A 16,991-nucleotide genomic window follows, 5' to 3' on the forward strand; every position below is an offset into this window, starting at 1 on the left:
TCACGTGCAAAATTACCTCAATGAAAAGCCTGCGTGTTTTGCATTTCATGGTTCAAGTTAAATCATCCTCAACTAATCCTTTTGTTGATTTCATAAAGTCCAAACATGGGAAATAAGATCTCCTATTGAGACTGTTTCAGATAAGCTGCACTCAAACTGTGAAATAGCATCCAAGGGGCCAATTCCTTGAAGGATGGAGAAAAAGACAAAAACATCAGGTGTCCAGGCTCTCAGTGCAATTCAGCTAGAGTAACATGCATCTGACTGGATCAGTAGTTGAAATCTGAGCAAAAATTTGCTTCTTCAGAAATTTCCAAATGAGAAGAATAAGCTGAAAACCAGTGTGACAATTCATATCTGTTTATATCTGTAACTATGTGAATACGATATATATATTATATACATATATGTATGCATATATGCATATTATATATATTATATATTGTTAATTACATGATAATATCAGTATATCAATATATTAGTATTAACTATATTATATATAATATATATAATGACAATAGAATTAAAATATAAAGACCCTTTCATAGTTTTGAAGACCATCATCCTCCATCCACAAACCAGGGTAACTGTTGATCTGATTTCTATCACTCTAGTATACGCTTTTCCTGAAATATATATATATAAAATACAAAATAAATATATATATACATATATGTGTATATATATATATATATATATATATATATATATATACACACACACACACACACACACAGCATGTCATCTTCTGTGTCTGACTTCTTTGTTTTTGTACGTATCAGTGATTCATTCTATTTTATTACTGGGTAGCATTCCATCATATGGGAATGCCATAGTTTGTTTATCCACTGATATAATAGACATCTGGACTATTTCCAGTTTTGGCAGTGATGAATACACATACTGTGAACATTTGCATGGAAGTTTTTTTGGGACATATGCTTTCATTTCTCTTGAGTAAATACCTAGGAATACAATTACTGGGATATATGGTAAGCATATGGCAACTTTATAAGAAACTGCCAAATATATTCTAACATGACTATACTACTTTGCATCCCTGTGAGCATCTATTGTATTTCTATTTGCTTCACACTCTTGTCTACACTTGGTATTGCCAGGGTATTTAATTTAGCCATTCTGGTGGGTATACAGTGGTATTTTGATGAGAGTTTTATTTGCATCCTTGTAATGATTCTTTATGAAAAGCACAGTTTCATGTGCTTAATTGGAATTTGCACATCTTCTTTGATGATAGATTTGTACAAACCGTTTTATCCAAGATTTTCATTGGTTTGTTTTCTTATTATTGAGTTTAAGAATTCTTCATATTCCACAGGGTACCTGGGTGGCTCAGTCAGTTAAGTCTCTGCTCAGGTCATGATCCCTGGGTCCCAGGCTGGAGACCTGCACACTGCACTGCATCAGGCTCCATGCTGAGCTTGAAGTCTGCTTCTCCCCATCATCCTCTGCTTCTCTCTCAGCTTGTGATCTCAGATGAGCTCTCTCTTTCTCACTCTCTAAAATGAATACATAAAAAATTTAATAAAAAGGGTTCTTCACATTCCAAATGCAAGGTATCATTACACATATATTTTGCAAATATTTTCTCCCAGGCTGTGGTTTACCTTTATATTTTCTAAATAGAGTCTTTCAGATTACTATTGTAAATTTGTAATTTTGATGGAGTCTAATTTGTTAAGTTTTTAGTTTTTTTTAGCTTGATCTTTTCTTTTTAAAGAAGTCTTTGCCTCATTCAAGCTTACGAATATTTGTTCTCCTACTTCTAGAATTTTTGAAGTTTTCACTTTAAACTACAAGAGATTGTATCCAAATATACATGTAGTGAGTAGGCAACCTCCATGTCATATTGAATGGGATAAATCCTCTCCAGCTATGCACATCGCCCTACATTGATAAATGGCTCTGCTTCCTACCTCTTAGTGTGTGAATAGAGTTGATATTACCTAGAACTGAAATGTATAACTATTTTTATGATTATATAATTTTGTATAATAAACTCTTTAGCATGATGACTGAGTCATACCTTAGTATATTTTAACACTATCACCTCTTATTATTTTTTTCATTATGAGTATTAATTCCTTAATTCTAAAAATGCTTTTTTAAAAAGTGCCTTTGCTGGGGGCACCTGGATGGCTCAGTCAGCAGATCATGCAACTCTTGATCTCGGAGTTTTAAGTTCAAGCACCACATTGAAGGGAGAAAGATTATTTAAAAATAAAATTTTTAAAAAAGGTGTCTTTGCTGGACATGGAGAAGGAGGGAATCAAGACTTCACTAAACATGTTATAGTGTGTCCATCAATATGATCAACTCCTCCAGGAGCAAACAAACATAAACCTTTATTATACAACAATTTAGGTAAAGAAGATATACTTCAAAGAATTATAATATGAATCAGTATTTGTTCTATTTAACTACATCTAAGTCTTCTAATTGATAGATGGATGGTTATTTGTTAGAAACACAGATGTTACCATGGTTCACATGTATGTTAACAAAAGACTAGAAACTTTTAGTATATGATGCTAAAGAACACCCAAACTGACATTAGGTATTCTTCTCAACACTTTATATGCTTATTAATTTAATCCTCACAAGAATCCTATGAGGTAGACAGACATTCTTTTTTTTTTTAAGATTTTATTTATTTATTCATGAGAGACACTGAGAAAGAGGCAAAGACATAGGCAGAGGGAGAAGCAGGCTCCCCAGAGAAAGCCTGATATGGGACTTGACCCCAGGACCCCAGGATCACGCCCTAAACCAAAGGCAGACACTCAAGCACTGAGCCATTCAGACATTCTTATTTACAGTTTGCTAAAGGACAAATGGTGCAGAGAAATTATCTAAATTGACCAGGGATCCAATTCTTTAATGTGACACTGGTAGATGGGTTCAAGAGGTACAGCTCCAAAGCCCGTGTTCTTAATAAGTACATCATGCTAAGAATTGCCATGACAAGGCACGGATCCTGGGTATATTCCCTGAAGACCTGTGGGACTATCCCTCAGGAACTTAGTAATAAGGGAGAATAACCGAGAAATTTTGAGGTTCAGATATTAAGTAACTTAAAGGTATATCTTCATTTCCTTTGACAAAAACCTTAATACCCTCAAAGTTTAGGTGGGTTGTGCAGATAGATGTCTATAATGTATCATAGACTTTTTAAAAAGATTTTATTTATTTATTTATGAGAGACACAGAGAGAGAGAGAGACACACAGGCAGAGGCACAGGCAGAGAAAGAAGCAGGCTCCATGCAGGGAGCCCAATGTGAGACTCGATCCCAGGTCTCCAGGATCACACCCTGGGCTGAAGGCAGGCGCTAAACCACTGAGCCACCCAGGGATCCCTATAATGTATTATTGTTGACCAGGATGTACTGCTCTTCTAGGAAGGGAAGGTCCCATTCCTTGTCCTGGGGATGTCAGGCAACATAAGCAAAGGGATGAGTGCCACTTCTAAGCAGAAGCCTTAAGGATTGGTGTGTGCCTTGCCATGTTTAGTTTTGCCCTTTCTTTGAGCTAGAGCAGCTTTTTCAGGCTGCTTCTGCAGTGAATAAAACATGGCAGTGTAACCACAGCTGAGGCGTAAAAAGGGCACAGTGTGATCTAGAAATCAAGTTCTGTTTTTCTAAGCTGCCTGTAATTTGTCATTTCTTACCACAGCATAACCTAGCCTTTCCAAATTGACATGGTGTCCTCCTTTTAACATTTTTAGTTTTAAATAAGACTCAATTCATTAAATAAGTACTTGTCAATATCTCAGACTGACTTTCTCTCAGCTGGCCCAACAGAGAGGTTTGACAGTGAATGCAACTATGCAGCTGCAAGAGGCACTTGGTATCCCACAATTGTGAACCAACAGATAAAGAAAATGTGCATATAGAGACAATGGAATGTTATTTAGCCCTAAAAAAGAAGGAAATCTTGCCATTTGTGGCAACATGGATGAAACTAGAGAACATTATGCCAATTACAGAAAGACAAGTGCTTAATGCTGAATGATTTAACTTGTATGAGGTATCTAAAATAGTTAAACTAATGAAATCAGAGAATAGAATGGTGGTTGCCAGGGGTTTGGAGAAGGTGGAAATGGGAAATTGTTTCTCAAAGAGTATAAAGTTTTTATTATGCAAGTTGAATAAATTCTAGAGATCTACTGTACAACATAGCACCTATAGTTCACAACATGCTTACATTTTGTGCACATAAAAATATGTAACTTAAGATATATTACGTAATTTTATGTAAGATATAGTAAGATGTATATTTTATAAAATATATTAAGATAGTAGATCTTATGTTAAGTGTCCTCACTAAAAAAAATAAGTGAAGAGGACTAAAAGGTACAAACCCCAGTTATGAAAGAAATAAAACATAGAGATAAAAAGTAAGGCACAGGAAATATAGTAAATAATACTGTGATAACGTTGCATGGTGATAGCGCTCATGGAGAACACTATAAAATGTACAAAATGGTGAAATCACTATGTTATGCACCTAAAACTAATAGAACATTGTATGCTATTATACTTGAGTAGCAATTAAAAAAACAAAAAAATGCAAGGAAATTTTTGGAGGTAATAGATAATATCTTGGTTGTGGTGACAGTATCATGATGTACGCATATGTCAAAATTCATTGTGGCATATATATGTATATATATGTATAATGTGTTCATTTTTATATATGAATTATACATAAATAAAGCTAAAAAGAAATAATAAGAAAATGGCAGATCCTGAATAGTCTGATATTCCCCTGGAGTTGAGCTAGTAACTCAACATAAACTATCATAGTTAGCTCATCTTTTTACTAAGGGCAAACAAACCAGAAGTGTTTCTGAGCTTCTCTGATTTTTATTATATTCCCCAAATCAAAGTTATATATGATTGACAGTCTCAATATTAAGACCATTTTGTCTCAAAAATCATAAAGATACATACATATTAGGACCAGATGCTTTACAAGTCTTGTTAGAATTATTATAGGGAATAAGTTTTATATTTCAAGTATTTTCTTGCCCTTTTAGTACATCAAGAAGAACTTATATATTTATGACAAAACATTGCAAAGAACTCCTTAAATGCACTTTTTAAATTATGAGAATAAAATCCGCGGAAACCAGCAACAAGATCAAGAATTAATCTTATAAACATTTCCGCCTTAGCTCTTACTCAGTGAATAGGTAATATGGCATCATTTCGTATGTAGAATACTGATGCAAACCATGATCAATATATAAAACCAAAGGAACTTGTGGTTATCATTCCAACGTTGCAGGTAAACCGGGTCATCTAATTCATATACTTACCAGTGAGACTTAGAGAAATGAGACACCATATTGTACCTAAAGTCAATCTACTTCACAGATTAAAATTTTTAAAGCACAGTTTGAAAGATCATTTCAGGACCATGGCTAACTGTAATGCTCACTGTCAGTGTGATGCAAATTTGTAAAGAAAACCGTAGCAAAGTATTCATCTAGAAATGTGCCAATCTATGGTGCTGTAAAATTAGCTTCATGCAACATAGCCAGAGGGAGAATGTCCTCACTTTCTCTTGGAAAAAGTTTCTACAGATAATTATCAAAGAAGGTCTGAGTAGAGGTGCTGAAGCATGAGCCTTCTGCCAAGTTCAGGTGACAGTAAGTTATAAGGGATAGTGTCAAAGACTTTAGACTTGTTGCTTTAGAGGAACTGACTTATACTCATGAATATTCCCATGCTCATGATCTCAGTCTTTAAATTGAAGGACAGAGAAATAACAGTGAACATCAAACAGACATAAGTGGCACTCAAAAAATATTAAGTATAAACTTATCACAACCTTGAGGTAAAATGTTTTCTTCACTCTCAGGATGGGAAAGGTACATATGCAAATGACTGGTCTTTACATTTAAACCCTTTAACAAGGGGAGTTTTAAGTTCTGGTTTTGAATTGTCCCTTAACTGTAATACGAACCTAATGTTGAACATTAAACAAAACTGTTAATTTAATTTTCAGGAACTAAGGACATTCTCTACTCCTATTCACTGCACATAAACATTTACAAATCATGTTTTTGTTTTTAAACACACACTCTCTCTTTTCCTACATCCCTAACCAATAATTTAAATGTGATGAGGTAGATATAAGAAAAGCACATTTTCATTTCAGTTTAAATTAGTGTATAGTTTGTTTACTGTTTTCCATTCGCCTTTTATCTCCCTATCCAAATTGCAATACCAGTGCCTGAGAAGAATTGTGAAAACCATTTCACTTTATTTTTATACTGTAAACGTTTCATTGAAAATGTATTGGCCCAATGAATTTAACAGTTATGTACCAGCAGGTAGAATGTTTGTTTGAAAATGATTTCTAGTCTTTAATTCTCTGCTCAGCCAGGAGGAGAATCCACAGTGATGTTCTGAGCCTAAGCAGAAAGAACACTAGGTTTCCTTTTATGAGTCATTTGAAAACACATTCCTAGTACTCTCCATTTACACTAAAAATGTTTCCCAGCTAGGGTTTTCAAGAAGACTCAGGTGGATACTTCTCACCTGGTCTCCTCTAATTGGTATCCGGGGGTTGTGATTGATAGCTTAGGAACAAGATGCACAAAACAGCTCCAATGAGTCTTTTTCTGCCTGTGGCACACAGGGAGGTTGACTATGAATCATGCTTTGGTCTCTGTTTATAGGAAATTATTAAGTCTCTTTCCCTCTCCTCACTTTTTTTTCATCACCCACAGATCTTCTAATTCATGTGCTGCTTTTGCATTTACTTTACAAATGAGTAACTGAAAATATTTTCAGGAATACATTACAAAAATTTTTTCATTCAACAATGTGGCATTGATTCTCATTTAACAAGGTTCCTGGACAGGGCCAAGAACTAGCCTGGAGTGATTAATTTTCAGGCTCAACCACATAGTATGAGTCAAAATCTATAAGTTAAGTTGAATCCAAATGACACTGCAATGCCTTGTGGGCCTAGGGAGCATGTTTTTAAGAGTACCAAGAATAGCATTGATCTCTCAGGCTATACTCTTAGCTTTAAGTATACTTGGAATTATTTCAAAAGGTAGGGAATGAATGGACTTATACTACGTTTTTTTTAATTCAAGAAATATTTAAAATCCACATCTCAAATCATCTTATAAGTTCAGAATCATGTTACTGTTCACAGAGGAATGCATTTGGGAGATTGTTCAGAAATGTAGGATAGGAGATGGACTTGGGGTACCTCTCACTGATTAGTTATGAGGAAAGGTGTTTTGAAATACCAGAATCCAGGGGATCCCTGGGTGGCGCAGCGGTTTGGCGCCTGCCTTTGGCCCAGGGCGCGGTCCTGGAGACCCGGGATCGAGTCCCACATCGGGCTCCCGGTGCATGGAGCCTGCTTCTCCCTCTGCCTGTGTCTCTGCCTCTCTCTCTCTCTCTGTGACTATCATAAAATTAAAAAAAAAATTGAAATGTCAGAATCCAGCAATGGTCTTGATTTCCAGATATTTTGTTCTAATCTCTAAAGCCTTAGTGATCTGTAAACATTGGCTACCTCACAATTTATGATAAATGTGTTCTGAAAAACATCAAATGCAAATCAAATTTTGAGAACTTAAGGAGCATTTTAAATATACTCAAACAATTCTCTATTTAATGGAAATGTGCACTGATTAGTTTTGAAAGTGAACACTCATTGCCTAGTTCATATTATCAAGAAATCCAGATTTAAATTTGTCACAATTTGAATAACTTTCCATCTTACCTCATATTTGTAATCATTCATTCATTCACCTATCCATTCAAGTGACTTATGAGCATCTACTCTTTGTCAGGTTCTGAAGTAGAAATAGGAAAGATGACTGATTATTAATTCTAGTCCCTATATATAATAACACTTTCTTCATTTCAATAACTGTTTGATGTAATTTTAAGTAAACAAACAAGCATTCACTTTTTAGAAGACCATCTAAAAGTGAATAATAGAAGAGCCTTTATTTTTTTAACATTTACTAATGATTAAAAATAAAATAATTTTAAAAGATCTATGCTCATCCAGATTTAGTGATTACTTTAAAAATTATTTAGGCTATTGCTGGAAAAAGTTGTCATTGAAACTTTCGAGATAAAAAAAGTCAAAGATAAAATAAGAATAATCACAACTTGTTGAAAGCTGTACTTTCCAGACAATGACCCGAAAGACTCACAGTAGGAAAAAGTTGTCTACAACTTGTTTTCTGAAAGATGACAAAATTAAGGAAAACATCAAATGTATCATTCAAGGACTCATTTTGTCTATTCTATGTGTTGGCAGTTGGTAAAATACATACTATACTGTCTGTCATGTGTCAACACTTTTTCGTTTCTTAAAAGTGGAGAAAATGTCCCTGATTTGTATAAAATGACAAAATTCCTCCATGTCCTTGGCTTAAAGCCTTAATAATGTTTTTCTCTCTTCAGTAAATTCAATAAGTACCTGTCATGGTGTAGAAGCTTTTCTTTTTGTTTGTCTAATAACATTAATTTACAGGCAAGAAAAAAAATATGCTTTGATTTGCCAAAGGATAGATGATAGATGGATAGATGAGAAAGGGAGATTGAGATTATCCACAAGTAAAGAGACATAATTGTATATATTCTATCCTCATAATTGTATATATTCTATCTTCCAACTATCAGGAAATTTTGTAACAGACAATATGTTGTAATCATGGCAATATCCAACATTATCAATATTGAATTAGTTATTTCCTTATTTTTAAATAAATTAGCTTTTATTAGAGCAACAATATCTTTAAGAGATATAATTAAGTGTTTGTTCATATTTTTATAAGGAATTAGAGAATTAGTATATAATTTGTTGTCAAATTCTAATGCCCAAACTTAAATTTTATCCCCATCCATTCTAAAATGATTGACTATATTCTTGGACATATAACCAGGAATTTTGTTGTTGTTGTTTGTAGAGCAAGAGAGCATGCTCATGTGGGAGGGGGAAGAGACAGAGGGGGAGAGAGAATCTTAAGCAGGGTCCACACCCAGCACAGAGCCTGATACAGGGCTTGATTTCAGAATTCTGAAATCAAGAACTGAGCCAAAATCAAGAGTCAGACACTTAACTGCTTGAGCCACACTGGTACCCACTAAGCATAAATATCTTTGAAAGCAGTAATACATCTGCATACATAAAGAAAAATATTTAAACAGTTTAAACCAGTGTTTCCATGAGAATATGGAAAGCATGTTGGCAACTTGCTCTGATGCTACTTATCCAATTCCAGCAAATATGGAAGCAAACATCATAATTTTTCTCTTTTCTATCCTTCCCCAAAGTCCAGCACATTTAACACTGTTCACTGAAGAAGTAAGATTCAATATAGTCTTAATTATGGAAATTCTTTTAAAAACAAACTAAAAAATAATGCAAACCAGAGTTTAACACTTTTAACATTTTACATTAAATCTTAAAAGGCAATCATATTTATTTTTCAATTTAACTTGCTTTCTTTTCTTACTTTGTATTCCAGATATTCTTTCTCCTTTTGAAAGTTTTCTTTAACAATCAACAATAGAAGAGTACTTTTAGATGCGTCCAAAATATGATCAGAAATACACGATGATTTTTTCTCTTATTTCTTAACCTTTTGCAGATTAGCCATCGATATCTATTAAGAAAAGCTGACCCTTGGGAGGATAAAATGTGTTTTAATGCCTATAGTTCAATTGTACCTTTATAGATGATATCTAAGTCACGTAAAGAATAGAATATATTTTCTCTCATATGCAATCCAATGATCTCTTATTTTTAGTAGGCCATCATAATTACAATCAGTTTCCTTTACTAGAAGTTCAATTTAATAGAAACTGAAATTTTAAATCCAGTAACTATAGAAAGAGCCTATATGCTCTTACATCTTCTCATCAAGCCAGCTATGCCAATGACTTCAATGTTACAAACTTAGCAGATTTTCTCTGAAACATGAAATACAGTGTTATCAGTTGTAATCATTGATTCCAAGTGACTTGGAATTGCAGGTAAGCTATTTTGTACTCACAAGGGATAATATAATTTAAATTCTGTGCAGATAGAAAGATAAATCTAAGACATTACTCTATAGCAAAATTAATTATTATTCCTTTGGGAGCTTTCTGTGCCCATATTTCAACATTACATTAATTTAGCCATAAATATAAATATTTCAAACTACTGAAAATTAGATTTAAAATTATGGACTATCTTAGGGCCAAACTATAAACCAAGAAAAAAAATGAGATAGGCAGATACATTATTTTGAAATGTATCCATTGAGTTTCTGCCCTATACTTTCTCCTACTCCTCCCTCTCCCTCTGCCTTCTCTGCCCAAGCAAATAGGGTAGAAAATACTCCACTCACATGCTCTTTTGGAAAAAAAAAAAAAAACACACACACACAAAAATAAACATATTTTGGATAGCTTTATGTACTTAATATTTATTCTAATAAAATAATCATAGTAACCATTTGGCATCCTAGTATAATATTTTTAATACTTCCTAAAAACATGTAATGCACTATAAAAATTGGAAAGCATCTTTTTTTTAAATATATATTTTTTTAATTTATTTATGAAAGTCACAGAGAGAGAGAGAGAGAGAGAGAGAGGCAGAGACACAGGCAGAGGGAGGAGCAGGCTCCATGCACTGGGAGCCCAACGTGGGATTCGATCCCGGGTCTCCAGGATCGCGCCCTGGGCCAAAGGCAGGCGCCAAACTGCTGCGCCACCCAGGGATCCCCGGAAAACATCTTAAAAATAAATACAAACAAGAGTAATAATTTTCTGTAAATAGTGTTATAAATGTATGTTTCATGAATATTGGAGCTTCAGAGTTATAACTAGTAAAATTATATTCTTTATATAACCCTAATTAAACTACTTGAAACATATATACACATATATGTGCACATACATACATTTGTTATATTTGGCCAAAATTAAAAATGATTCTTGATTTTTTGTTGAAGTTATAAAACTTTAATTCATGAAAAATGTACCTGACCTCAAATCCTTATAGTGATTACTGTTTTTCTCTAAAAAAATATTGAATATAATTTCTTTATACAGTGGAATAAAATGTTATATCAAGCTAAATTTCAATTGCTTTAACTCATTACATTATTTATAATTCTGGAAGGAATTATTGGTCACCTATCTTATACCAAAAAATGTTCCAGGTTCTGGGACTATTGCAGGAAACACAAGTCATAAATTCTCCTCATGGAGTTTCTGTTCTAATGTAGAGAGAGAAAATAAACATAGTAAAGTAATTTTATGGTATCCTAGAAGGTGATAAGATCTCAGGAGGAAAACAAAGCAGTGTAAAGGACAATGTAATAGGAACTGCTGGAATGGGGCTGTTACTATTTTTAAAAAAGTATTCTCTTTCTGTCAAATAAATAAAATCTTTTTTAAAAAGGGAGGATGAAAGAAAAAAAAAAAAAAGGAGGATGCCTGTGTGGCTCAGTTGGTTAAGCATCTGTCTTCAGCTCAGGTCATGATCCCAGAATTCTGAGATGGAGCCCTGAGTCAGGCTCCCTGCTCAGTGAGGAGTCTGCTTCTCCCTCCCCTGCTCCCCTTACTTGTACTCTCAATCTTTCCCTCTTTCTCTCTCCCTCTTTCTCTCTCCCTCTCTCTCTGCCAAATAAATAAGAAGTAAGTAAATAAATAAATAAATAAAATCTTAAAAAAAGAAGAAATAGTAGGAGTTGGTCTCACTGGACAGGTAGTATTTGAACGAGGGACTGGAGTGAGTGTGTGGGCAAACTATTTGGAGTTGGGGATATATTTTTCTGAGCAGACGGCCTGATGTGCAATATCTTGAAAAGAACACATTTGCCATGCCTTACAGAATAGACTGGGAGGAGTGGTGGAAGTAAAAGTGGAGAGGTGACGGCTTTTACTCCAAAAAGGATAGGAAGACATAGAAGGATTAGAGGGAAGGAGTGACATCATCATATGTCTTTCATTTTAATGGATCATGCTAGCTTCCTGGTTTAAGAGGATACTGTGGGCCTGGTGGTACAGCTGTTGCCAGGAGTCAAATTCTAAATGTGCTGAAGTTTGAGCCAAGATTTATTGATCAAATAGATTCAGATGCAAAAGAGAAAATTTAGGAATGACCTCATTTACTTTTCCTTATGAGGAAAGGGAAGCATATGATTATATCAGGGCAGAGCAAGAATACCAGGAACTTAGCTTTGGATATAGTAAGAGTAGGATGCCCAGTGGAAGAACAGGTGGAGATGTCACATTAGCAGAAGACATAGGAGGGACCAGGACTGACATACATTTGGGATGTATTTGAAGTCATTAGAGATCTTCAAGATGGTACACATAGATACAGAAGGGGCATGACCAAGGACTGAGCTTGGGAAATCTCCCAAAGTTAGTTTAAATTAGGAGAAAAAGAGGAAGCCGCAAAGGTGAATGAATGAGTGTGAGCAATGGTGACATAAGAAGGCAACCAAGAAAGCATGATCTAGGAAGGGTTGTAAGGAGAAGGAAATGACCACGGTTCAATAACACTGATAGTTTTGTAAGAGGAATAAATTCTTTCTTCTCAGAATTAGTCATGTGTCTGTCTTCAGGGGTCTTTCAAAATTGTTTCAGTGCAGGGATGGCAGCAAAAGCCTAAATATGTAGTTTCATAGAAACTAGGAGACACATTTGAGTAAAGGGAAGCCTAGATAAAAGTGGATCTCAAGGGGCATTGAGGAGAGGATGTTCCCTTACATGGAAAGGTAAGAACATATGTAAATGCTGATTAAAATGATCCAGAAGAGAGAGAGAGAAGACAGGATATCAGTGATGGGGAACAGCAACAGGTGGTGTGATGCAATAGGGAGGGCAGGATGGGGTAGTCTTATAGCACATGTGGCACACACATTTTCTGCATAGAAGGATCCTGAATACATAAATGAATGGAAAAGAAGTGCTTTGAAATTTTATTTCAGAAGTGCTTTGCTGTTCAAAGAAAAAGTGCCCTGGAGCCTTTATAAATGCATGTTTTAGTTAGTTCAATGGCTGACATCTTTTACATTAAATAACATCAATGGTTTGTTATGCTCTGTCTTTGTATATGTTCCCCCTAGCCCCCATTCTGACAAAGGTACTTCCTCTTAGAGCAAGAGAAAAGACATTTCATGCGCACTGATGCAGGGACCTGGGGAGTTGTGGGTTTGGAAAGCTGTGGAAGTTTTTGTGTGACAACTGGAATGGTCTTCGTGAAATAAAAAGCAAAGTCGTCATCTGTGTGTGAGGAAGGGTGAAGAGATATGGGACCACTGAGGAAGAGGAGAATTTGTGAAATCTGTGAAAGCAAATATAACTGGGAATCATAAAGGTGATGGCAGTTCAGCAAGCAGCACCAACTTGATATTCATGTTTCTGGGTTTTATTTTTCTCCAGTCAAGTATGGGTTCAGGTGCCAAAAAGCAGAATAGGCACAGAATTGGAATATAATGAGGGATGTTTACCCCCCAAGACAGTAGGAGGAAGTCGTAGAAGGACAAACCAGTTAACTATTGTTATGCGAATAAGTGAATATCAGATTTTTTTATGATGTTCATTTATTTTGAAATCTATGTTCATAATTTGGTTCAACTTTTTATATCATTACCTACAGGTTTGTCTAAAGACCTTTTGTCCTTGTAATGTAGAAGAGGGAATTTTTCAGAATATATAAATAAATTTTTAAAAATACTTGTTATTTAGGGAAAATATACGATCATGATAAAGATGGTGTTTTGTTTTGATCAAGATGAAGTTATTTACATTAAATCACCAATATTGTGATATTTTGTTATTTCATGTGTGTGCATGCAAGAATACACAATAAGGCTGTTTCTTTTTTATTCTCAGCTGTTGAGAAAATACAAATTTGAGTAAGAGTAAATGCAGTAAATCCCCTCTTACCATCATGCCAACATTATAAGAAGCAGAGTAAATAAATTATAACAAATGATTCCATATAGGAGAAGTGTTTCTGGAGTAAGTTTCAGAAAAGCAGAGGTACTTGGATTTAAAATCTAAGCATATTAACTGAAAAAAAAAAAAAACTCGTTAGTTTCTGAAGACACAAGAAGGAGAAATGGGTCACTGGAAAAGCTGCTATATTCATTTCTTAGAACTACTTGAGAAAATAATTAATTGGATTTGAATTACAAAATGGTACCTGTGTACATTCTGTAGTATTAAATGTACATTGATTGCATCCTTCTTGGCCATTCTTATTTTCCTTTCAAATTTCACACAGTTCCAATGTTTTCTAGCATGTAAGATCATTTATGTATGCAAAACTAACTGTATTCCCACACATTTTTTCCTTTTTTTAAGAATTTATTTATTTATTTATTTATTTATTTATTTATTTATTTGAGAGAGAGAGTACTAGAGAGAGTATGGGGGCAGGGAGGCACAGAGCGAGGGAGAAACAGACTCCTCACTGAGCGGGGAACCCAATTTGGGATTCCATCCCAGGACCCTGAGATTATGACCTGGGCTGAAGGCCGACACTTAGTGACAGAGCCACTCAGGCACCCCTCCACCCTATCTTTCATTGACCTGCATCCATTGCATTTGCAGCAAGCAGGGAAATAAAGTTACTTTCTAATAGTTTTGCAGTGAGCACTGGTGTCTGGTGTTCTCTAAATTAAAAAAAAAAAAGTGTTAGTATTACTGATACAAAAATAAGACTGAAAAATCATAACCTCATAATCTTAAGGAAAATTAATTAAGCATGTTTAGTAGGAGTTAAACATGGAAGGAAGTGAAGCATGTGTCTCTACCACATTTACATCATAAATATCTTGGCCTCGATTTATTTCTTAGATTATATCTGCACAAAGAAACATTGGGACATTATTTAGGAAAAAATTAACATGTCAAATTCAATGAATATTAATGTAACAAAAATTTGAACAGAAAAACATGCATTTGCTATTGGCAAACTATCACCATGATGTTTCCACTAATGATTAAACACAGCAAAATCAAGTATTCCACAAATAATATTAATCTCAAAAACACAATAATAGAATCTACTCATATTCATTTCTTTATACATATTTTACTGATTTATACATTGTCTATACACTACTAATTCAAAAATATTTCATGTTTTAGCTCATTTTTCATTTATTGGCAGGACCAAATATAGTGTGTGTGTGTGTGTGTGTGTGTGTGTATACGTGTACATACACTTTGAGAACTACACATACTACATGTGTGTATGGAACTTTGTTCTCAGGTGTTTTTTGTTTATTTTTCTGAACCAATGTTCACTGATAACAATATATTTAAACTATGCAGTCTAAGCTTATTTTTGTAGTTAATAGGCTTGCTGCTTATTTATTATTCATGATTCCCCTTTGGGTTCAGAATAAAATATGTCTGTTTTAAGTGTTCAACTAATGTTTCCTCCCACAAAGAAAATTTAAATCACTTTTAATACTAGTAAGTGGAAAATCTTTTTTAAAAAATTTCCTTTTAAAATTGAAATATCTCAAACATTTATATTTCTCATATACCAGCATAAACAGCTCTTAGAAGATCTATAAATGGAATCAATACACAGCAAATATTCTTTCTTCAGGTTATTTTTAAGACATCTGTGGTACGATATGGAATATTGAAAAGTGAGAAGAAGCTGAATGAACATTTGCTTTTCTTACAGAAAAAGACACATTATATATCACTATTGGAAAAAATGTTTTAAACATGAACTATTTCAGAAGCTGCCAAATTATTTTTAAGAAAGAAAGAGAACATTTCACTGGGTGGGAGTAAGTACAGCGTAAGGTTCATCATTATTTAATGGGTTTATGTACTTAATGATTTAATAACTAATTAACCCAGTTTACATGAGCTGTAGGTTTAAATTTCACTACAAAATGCAAAATCTCTGGTTGCAAAGTCAAATGCCTTTCCTTTCTGCCAAAATAAAATATGTGCAGGAATGACTGGTTTTAAAGGTAAGGTTTTCTTTTAAAATACAGACATTGCTATGGTCTGCTTTGATCTGAAAGTGTGTGTCCTCAAAACTTCATCAAGCATCACCTCATGCCCTAGGTGATGTTATCAAGGCCTGGGGCCTTGGGGAGGTGATTAGGTCATGAGGGCAGAGCCCTCAGGATGAGATTACTGCCCTTTAAAGGCACCGGAGAGAGATTCCTTGCAACTTCCACCTTGTGGACACATGGAGAAGTTGAAGTCAACAATCTGCACCCCAGAAAGGGACGTCATGGAACTCAGGCATGCTGTCACCTTGATTTCGGACTTCCAGTCTCCAGAACCGTGAGCAATAAATTGATGCAGTTTATAAACCGTGCAGTCTGTGGTATTTTGTTATAGCAGCCAAAATGGACTAAGATACCATCTTTGGTTTTGCTTGTCAGATCGCATTTAGGGATTAATACTATTTCCTAAGACTTTTAAACAATCTTAATCTAACACCACCATAAAACCATCATTTCTATACTGCACATTTTAAAAAGTATATTTCAAGATGTTTTGCTTATGTTATAATTGACTTATCTTCTAAGTTATATAATTGAGATGTTACAAGATTAAGACACTAAGACGTGAATAAATTTTCAACCAAACGTTAGTAATAACCCAAATGAAGATATCATGAGCAAGTATTATTTTGAAGGTTTTATTTTTTAGAGAGCCTGAGTGGGGAGAGGCAGAGGGAGAAGCCGTCTTCCTGCTGAGTGCAGAGCCCTGAGTGGGGCTCGATCCCAGGACTCCGGGGTCAAGACCTGATCCGATCGCAGATACTTAACAGACTGAGCCACCCAGGTACCCTTATGTCATGTGCAAGAAGTAATAAGACTTTGATTATAGGTATGTATATATTACAAAATCTAAAACTACATGAATGCATTTTCTATTTTTATTCTTTAAAGAACCCAATTGTATTGCTTTCCAGAATTGTAGAT

Source organism: Nyctereutes procyonoides, unplaced genomic scaffold, assembly GCF_905146905.1.
Source record: "Nyctereutes procyonoides isolate TBG_1078 unplaced genomic scaffold, NYPRO_anot_genome, whole genome shotgun sequence".
NCBI classification, from domain to species: Eukaryota; Metazoa; Chordata; class Mammalia; order Carnivora; family Canidae; genus Nyctereutes; species Nyctereutes procyonoides.